At 36.9% G+C, this 6,574-nt stretch overlaps 1 pseudogene; it reads right to left on the minus strand.

The window, feature by feature from the left end:
* LOC107756794 (argininosuccinate lyase-like) overlaps positions 1–3,909 on the minus strand; it is a 10,076-nt pseudogene extending 6,167 nt beyond the window's left edge.
* Positions 3,910–6,574: the final 2,665 nt, after the last annotated feature.

Below are 6,574 nucleotides of genomic sequence, written 5' to 3' on the forward strand. Positions count from 1 at the left end.
GGATGCTCACACTCAAACAAATCGTGTCTCAGATCAGGTCCGAGGACTGGTTTGTCACGATCGATCTAAAAGACGCATACTTCCATATCTCCATCCTTCCTGAACACAGGTAGTTCCTGAGGTTTGCTTTGGGGGCAAAGCTTACCAATATCGGGTTCTTCCTTTCGGCCTTGCACTCTCTCCCCACACTTTCACCAAGTGTGTGGATGCTGCTCTGGTCCTCTGCGACTCCAGGGCATCCACATACTCAACTACATCGACGATTGGTTGATATTAGCTTATTCAGAGCAGGTAGCGGTTCGGCATCAAGATGGACCTGTTTGAAACTGCGTTTCTACGCAGCTTGAGTTCCTGAAGGGGAACGTCTCCAGGTTACGCATGTAACCATGGTTCCCCGAAGGGAACGAGATGCTGCGTCTCAGGGCCATACTTCCGGCGTCCCTGTCAGCGCTTGCTTCATTCTTAGAAGCTGACGCCAGTTCCACCGCACGTGCTTTTAAGCTTCCTGGTCATTACGTCACCCCGCCCGTGACGTCTCGCCCATCTATTGGACTGATTACACATGTGATTCAGAGCGTGGTCACGCTGAAGGCGTTCCCGTAGCGTTTCGACACAGCGTCTCGTTTCCTTCGGGGAACCATGGTTACATGCGAAACCTGGAGACATTTTCTTTTGACCTTCAGCCTGCGTTCATTGGCTGTGTGGATATCCTCGTCTCCTGGTTTGATTTTGAACTTGCCTTTGGACCATTCATCAAAGACCTGATAAAGATATTTTTAAATACCTCAGTTATTTATATTGTGACAATGAATTAAATAATAATGTCTGATAACTTTTTTTTTTTTTTTTTGCAATATTTACAGCCATATTAGAGACCAGGGTTAGTTGTCACTAGAGCTATATCTCAAGAGCTAAGGGTTATTACAGTTAATTAAACTAAAACCATAAAAAAAACTTGAAATAAAATAAACTTAAATTAAAATTAAATAAAAACTTATTTTATTTCAGCTAGCTGCCAAGGAAACATTTTTCATTTTCATTTAGTTTAACTTGATACTAAAATGGTATTAAAACAACTAAAACTGAAATAAAAATCAATAAAATCTATATAGATATATAGACAAAAACATAACCATAACCAAATCACTCAACTTTAATTAAAATTAACATGAAAACTAAATATTTAAAAAATTCTAAATATTTAGAAAAACTATAATATTATCTCAATGATAAATTAATACAGCAGTAGCTAAATAAAGGTTTAAAGTATAAAGGTTTTATATTAAAGGGGTCATATGATGTTGCTAAAAAGAACATTATTTTGTTACTTTTTTTAAGTTGAAAGTGTCAGTTTCACATTAGATTACATTTTTTATTGGGAAAAGTTGTCACGTATTATTTGTTTTAATTTTTTGTACAATACATTAAACTATTTGTTGAGTTAATGAGTTAATATTTTTGTACATTACCTTTTACATTTCTGCTGTTTAATTCCAGTTTTATCATTTAAATATTGGGGCATTTTGCATGGTCAGTGTTTGTTGAATGAACTGTATCTTTTTTCTTGGACAATAACTGTGGAAATTAAATATTCATGACATTCATGTTGTCAGAATGCCATGTTGAATGGCAGTAGCTTCAGGGAAGTTTACAATAGGCATCATCAGCATTGTCACATGGCTATTGTTTTGTGCACACGGAGGTGTCTGTGTCCGGGCATATTTTTGTCTGTATTAAGCTTTGCTGTCAAAAGGGGAATGGACTAGGTACAGTATCCTGGTAAATATTTACAAGCCAGCATCACAGTTCAAGGGTAAATAAATGAAGTTTCATGATTAAGATGACACTGTAAAAGAACACGTAGGCTATAACCTGGACGCTATCAGACGGATTTATGAGTCAGGTAACGTTAATGTGGTAAATAATATAATCACCTTGTCAAGTCCTGTAAGAATCTGTTCCATCTCGTTTTGCGTGACCAGACCTGCTTTCTGTAAAGCTTTGACATATGCTTTACTCCCTTTAATATCAGCTCCCCACATGCGTTGGTCGTACGCGATTGACGCCTTGAACTTTTCCATTATAGGGTCGGTGTGTCCCACAAAGTGACCACCCCAGTTTATTTCTCTGTTAAACACGAAATAATAGACATAAACATTACGGAAAGCATTGTGACACAAAAAAATGCACTAAATCAGGCTGACTTTAGAAAGATGAGCAATCTTTAACTCTGAACTTGCCATTGTAACAGTCGCAAGCAGTCTTTATGTGCGACGAGCAAACCGAAAACTAAAAGCTTATGATTAAAACAGAAACAGGAAATGTCGGATATTTAAAGGACCAAATCACTGCCATATGCTTTCACCGATAGATGAGAGTGAATTACTGTTTTCTCCTATTAAATTCGGATATTTATTGGACCAAAAAACAGTACACAGAATATCTTGGATTACAATTTGCAACTAGGATGTAGGCTACTGTTACTTCCTCTACAGTCAAAAATCTGGGTGTTATATTAGATAGCAACTTGTCTTTTGAAAATCATATTTCCCATGTTACAAAAACATCATTCTTCCATCTTAGAAACATTGCCAAACTACAAAACATGTTACCTGCACTGAAAAAAAAATGTTTCATTCATCCAATTAAAAAAATGGATGAATGAAACATTTTTTTCAGTGCTGATGCAGAAAAGCTAGTTCATGCATTCATGACCTCTAGACTGGACTATTGTAATGCACTGCTAGCTGGTTGTCCTGCATCTTCAATAAACAAGCTACAGGTAGTCCAAAATGCAGCGGCTAGAGTCGCATATCATAATCTGAGACTGCAGTTATATCTGATCAAATGCACATTATTATTCTTTAGCTTGGGTAAAACAAATCAATTTTGCTTGGAACAGCAGCTACGCTAATTATGTGTCTATTTGTTACTCTGCTTCTGCCACGGGAAGAACACCTGAGAAGAGATGATGCCAACCCCTCAGAGGACCTCAGATGATGCCAACCCTGAAACAACATACAGAACTACCAAATGCTGCTATAAGTTTGATTGTAACATATAATAATTGCTGTTAATAGTGTTCATGTCTGTTTGATTACGTCTTTAATTGATTTTTCCGTACATTTCTGCCATATGTACATTAACTGACAGTCACTACTGATAAGCTAAATATATTGTAGAAACTGAATTTTCTGTAAACTTGCTTTGCAACGATTTGTATCGTGAAAAGCTCTATACAAATAAACTTAAATTGAATTGAATTGAATTTCTTCCTCGTTTATTTTGGGAACGCGAAAGCCCCGCCCATAATATGCTAATTAGATGCTCGTGAACCAACCAAAATCTAAAGCGCCATTTTTCGGGAGCTGTCAATCATTTTAGAGAATAAATCACCTTTACTGTATCGAAGCCTAAAGAACCGCCTCCCCAGAGCCATAGAAAGAGAGAATTGCGTCAACGGAAGTCCAAAACGCTCGATCGTCACGTGATTCACGTAGACCTCAAATAGTTCCAGGAAGTTCATAGCGGGCAATTGAAATACATTGAGTTGGAGAGACAGAACTGTGATTTTTGGTAATTAGTAGACAATAAAATAATTTATTTACATTATTTATAAAATAATGTATACGTAGTATATATATATAGATGTAGTTATATTAGTGTTGTTTTTAAAAGATAAAATCCTCTAATATTTGAGGATTAATGTGGTCAGCTATCCGTACCTGCCTGCCTTGTTAATTTTAGGCTGAAGTTACCATGGTAAAAGTCCGTGTTTGCTATATAAACGACATCGTGGTCTTCTGCCAAGGTAACTCAGCATCTCTATATAAATATAATTATATATGTGTGTGTGTGTTCTTACAACTTGCTTGTTAGTCAAGTTCAATCACAAATATACCTGTTCATTGTCGTTTTACTAATCTCATGGTAAATGTTAAGTTTGTTGTCTTAGAAAATTCGTTCCAAATAAATGAAGATATTTTATTAAGTGAAAACTAATCTTGTTCAATGTTTTGCGACTAATCGATAATGAGAATCGTTGTCGATTATTTTCATTATAGATAATAATCGATTTGATCGATTAGTTGTTGCAGCCCTAATCGATTTATACATTTATAATAAACTATAAAGCATGTTGTCCTTGAACAGTCTCCACTATAGTTTGCTGTGCTGCATGGGAGTGATGGGAGTGCTCACAGAAAGGAGTGTGAATGTATGGTTTCCCTACTGATCTGGAGAGGAGAAAAAAAATGATAAAAATGATGCTGTTCAATTCACATTTATTTGTATAGCACTTTTTAATATACACATTGTTTCAAAGCAGCTCTACAGAAAATGAATGTTTCTACATTACGAATAAGAGTTCTGTTAACAGGTGTAACTGTGCCAAAGTAATGGTAGAAATGTTCTAAAATTAGGCTATACAAATCATGCAGTTAAGTAACGTCATGTATTCAGAAACAGTTAAATATATACAGAAACAATGAACAAATTAAAGCAATGGTTACATGATGTGATCATGTTGATTACAATGCAAGGAAAATGTAGCAGTTTTGTATGTTTATTCAGAGTCAGCTTCATCTGAAGTCCTCTCAAGGGTTGGCGTCATCTCTTCACAGGTGTTGGCGTCATCTGAAGTCTTCGTAAGAGGCTGGATATAATCAGCAGGAGCAATCTACAGATTACACCAACAAAATGTGATGTAATCATACTAGGGAACTGGCACTTTTTCACAAAGAGCAGGGAAAGACTTGCCAAAACCAGTGAAGAGACTCATTGTGAGGGTGATGTCTCTTTACAGGGAGTCTTCAGGTGGTTCTTGTTCTGAAAGCAAGATAGCGAAGGAGAAAAACACAGGAGAAATGGTTAAGTGATGCTCCATCACATTGCAGTCCTGTGGCATCTGCTCCTTCAACACAGTGCTTCTTTAGTAGCTAAGACGTTTAAGTATAAAATACAGTAATAATGTACAGGTTTACTGTAATTACTTCTATAATATAGTAGATATTATAATATTATATAATACATTTTTGGAAATTTAGCCTAGCATGATTCTGAAATGAAAACTGCTCACCTACATTAAACTTTTCATTCTCACTTTGGTCCATCTGCATCCTTTGCAATATATCTAAGTCTATTTAATAACTCCCCACCAGCAAAATCACTTTTAAATTACACAACGATGGATGAAACTGCATGAAGAGAATGAATAACATCCCGTAAATCTACTAATTAAGTGAGGAATAATCTAATAATCATCTGTTTTAATGCACAGGGTAATTTGATTAGCTGTGCTGATAATATACTATGTTGTTCTATAAATGTCATACCTTTCAAAAGTTCATCACAGCGGCCTCTTCTGCTGCATCTCTACGGCGCTGATAGTATGAGCGCTAACTTCCGGGAACTATTGAGCGGCCACGATCCGCCATTGCTGTAAAAAAACTGGTCCATTGGAGTGAACGGAGTTGTCACAACTCTCTCTCTCTACAGCTCTGGCTTGGGCCTACTAGAATCTATCAACCAAAAACTTGGATTTGCTGAAAATCTCATACACCTTAAAATGTCATTAGCATTAGTGTTGAAACAAACATTTTTCTCCACACAAAAAGTTGCACAAATGTTGTGTGGGTGTTGTTTGTCTTGGTTGATTAGTGATCTTATTTTGTTGTACCACTCCATATGAAAGCCTCTGGTGATATGGCAGGAAGTCAGAAAAAGAATGTCCTTTTTTTGTGGAACAGGGCATCGTTAATTGTTGTTATGAGTTCTGTCTCCACCCCCCACCCCCCTCTTGCTTTCTCTCTCTCTCACTGTTAGTCATTCCCAGATGGCAAGCTCTCCTTCATTAATTAGAGGTGGGGGGCTTGGGGTTTGGAGGGAATGAACATAGATGGGGGATAGAGCTTTACTGTTGTGGAAAAAGTATGGATGTAATTTGGCTTACTGATTGTGGATTTTTCTCTGTAAGGCGAGGGTAATTACTCCTCTGAACAACATAAGGTTTGTCTTGGAAAGTTTGCTGCAGTGCTCATCTAGCCAGGATTCAGTCCCACACTCAGGGTTAGAGACCCAGGGGTTCACTTTTAAATTAATATCTTTTTTTTAATACATTGTTTTTTAAACTTTGCAAAATCCTGAAATATTCTTTATTTTAATGTTTAAATTAGATTTTGAATAACAGATTTACAGTGTGACCCTACTGAACACCACTCACTGTATGTGTGTGTGACAGGGCCAACTGTGCATTAAAACCGTTCAGTTTAATCACTGTTCTATATTAACACACTGCTTTAATTGACACTGCACACAGAGATTGGAGATCGCGCTACACACACACACACACACACACACACACACACTCACGCACACACACACACACACAAAAACATCCAGAAGCACAGAAACTTGTTTTCAACGCTGCCCCATGACTTTTATTAATAAAACAGCTTCGATACTGAATCGTTTCATTATATTTCTCAACAATGAGGGGTTAAAAAATAGCTCAGCTTCATTGTTATTCACACACACAACTCTCTCTCTCTCTCTCTCTCTCTCTCTCTCTCTCTCT

Source organism: Sinocyclocheilus rhinocerous, unplaced genomic scaffold (genome assembly GCF_001515625.1).
Source record: "Sinocyclocheilus rhinocerous isolate Xijiao unplaced genomic scaffold, SAMN03320098_v1.1 scaffold22, whole genome shotgun sequence".
NCBI classification, from domain to species: Eukaryota; Metazoa; Chordata; class Actinopteri; order Cypriniformes; family Cyprinidae; genus Sinocyclocheilus; species Sinocyclocheilus rhinocerous.